A 2,500-nucleotide genomic window follows, 5' to 3' on the forward strand; every position below is an offset into this window, starting at 1 on the left:
TGTACCGCCCCAGTCAAACTCCCCGCCTGGCAGTGTCCTCGAACCGGATCACGCGGGAGTTGAACGGCGACGAGCGACGAGCGCCACGTCGCCACTCTACACGCTTGGAACGAAACACCGTACGCGAGCCGATTGCAAAATCGACCGCGCACCGCTTCCGCCCAACCGAGTAAGTAATGAAACAATGAAAGTAGTGGTTTTTCAGCGACGACCGCGAACGATCTCCCACTTATGCTACACCTCTCATGTCTCCTTACAATGCCAGACTAGAGTCAAGCTCAACAGGGTCTTCTTTCCCCGCTGATTCTCCCAAGCCCGTTCCCTTGGCTGTGGTTTCGCTAGATAGTAGATAGGGACATAACCCACCAACCTTCCCATGGTCCTTCCGACCTCGCGGTCATGCGGACCGGGTCTCGACCGAATCAATGGGAGATGCGCCGGTGAGTCTTTACGCACTCTGTGCATCGTCACCGGCGCACTCTCTTGACTCCCTACAAATTTACGCAATTTCTGTCCCGTGCGCATTCTCCCTCTCTCTCGAGAGGGCTGCGCGAGGCGCATTCTCCCCCCGGGGGGCTGCGGACAACACAAGAGAACGGCTCGTCGTCGGTGTCGATCTTTCCACGTCAGCGTCGCGTCCCGTCGTGTATTGCTCGTGCAGTGCTCGCCTCAGTCCCTTCTCCTCGGCATCTATCTCGCTTCTCGCGCGATGCCAGGCGCGTGCGAATCTACTGAACGCGGCATAGTTCGCCTCCGAGGCCACGAGATCCGCGAAGTAAACCGGTCCCGGCCCGCTCGTCACCACGCGGTCCAGCATCTCCTCCCTCTCCCGATCGTACAGCCCGCACTCCCATAGGACGTGATCCCTGTACTCCTCCGCAAGCCCGCACGGGCACGTCCCGACCTCTTTGAGACCAAGGTCCCGCAGGCGGCCGTTGAACGCGCCGTGACCTGCCAAAAGCTGCGACGTGAAGTAGTCGGGCGCTACCCACGCCGCGCGAAGTCTACCCCTGACGCAAGGGAAGAAGCGCTGCAGGTCGCGCCCCCTCTCCTCGACCTCCCAGCGCTCCTGCCACTTGTCAACCACCTCGGAGTGGACCCTACGCTTTAGGTCATTGACCTCTCCCTTGGCCGTTTCCCTTTTCGTCGCCTGAATCTTGCCCGCACGGTACACTTCGAGATCCGCCGGCAGCACGCCGCCCAGGACGGCCAGCGCCGGCGTGCTTGTCGTCCGATAGGCCTTCGTCAAGAGCACCAACGCAGACCTCTGGGCCCGCAGCAGCCGACTCGCCACCACAAACGCAAGAGATCTGCCATACCACACCGCAGCCGCGTACGTAATGGTCGCGACAAATGTTCCGTAGTATAACAACCGGAGCGCCGGGTATCTGATACCCCAGTTGGAGGCAGACACTCTAGCCATCTTCCCGAAGCACCTTGCACCTCTGTCGCCGATGTCTTGCGCGTGTTCCGCAAACGTGCCGCGCTCGTCCAGCACCACGCCGAGCAGCTTCGCCACGCCGACGGCCTCCACCGAGTCGCCCCCCAGCCGGATCACCGGCGGACGCTGGAACCTGCCCTTCAATGTTATAGACTGCGTTTTCGAAGACGAAAACGACAGCCTATTCCGCTGGCCCCATTCGAGCGCCAGTTGAAGAGTGGTCGCCGCCTTCCACTCGATGTCCGCCCGGGAGTTCGCCTCGATCAAGACCGTGACGTCGTCCGCGTACGCTACCAGCTCTACTCCTGGGGGCACCGCCATCCGCAACAAATCGTCCACCAGAATGTTCCACAGTGTCGGCCCTAAAACAGAGCCCTGTGGGCAACCCATGGTAGAGTTCTTCCAGACGGACACGTTATTCGCGAACATCCCCACCCTTCTACCGGTAAAGTACGAACACAGCAGTCTATAAACGTTGCGAGGACAACCGCCCTGCTTAAACTTGACCAGGACCATCGGCCACCATGCGTTATCGAACGCGCCCGAGATATCCAATAGGATGGCCTGGACGTACTTGTGGTTCGTCTCTCGCACGACGTCCAATACTCTGCTCAAAGCAGTCACCGTCGACTTCCCGTGCATGAATCCGTGCTGATTGGGCGATATACGGCCGTATAGGCCCGGTGTACACTCGCAGATCAGCCTCTCCAGGATCTTCCCCAGTACCGACAGAAGCGTAACGGGCCTGTACGCTTTCGGGTCCGTGAGTGGTCTCCCATTGCCCTTCGGTATAACAACCAGCCTTCCGATCTTCCAAACGTCTGGAAACACGCCTTCTCGGACACACTTGCTGTAAATATACATCATTTCCGACGCGGCCACATTCCAAACGACCTTGGCAATCCGCGCCGTGATACCGTCTAGCCCCGGACATTTATTAGGTAGGCTCTTCACGATCCTATCGAGTGCTGACCTGTCCACTATGTCCACGTCTTTTCCCGACGGCGCGAAAGCGGCGGCAAGGCGTACCCTTGAGTGGTACGGCGAATCGACCGCCAC

The 2,500-nt window shown here is 59.5% G+C and overlaps 1 pseudogene; it reads right to left on the bottom strand.

Annotated features, from left to right (window-relative positions):
• Positions 1 to 2,500, bottom strand: part of LOC123719840 — a 7,361-nt pseudogene that overhangs the window by 814 nt on the left and 4,047 nt on the right.

The sequence above is a fragment of the Pieris brassicae genome, unplaced genomic scaffold (assembly GCF_905147105.1).
Source record: "Pieris brassicae unplaced genomic scaffold, ilPieBrab1.1, whole genome shotgun sequence".
NCBI lineage: Eukaryota > Metazoa > Arthropoda > Insecta > Lepidoptera > Pieridae > Pieris > Pieris brassicae.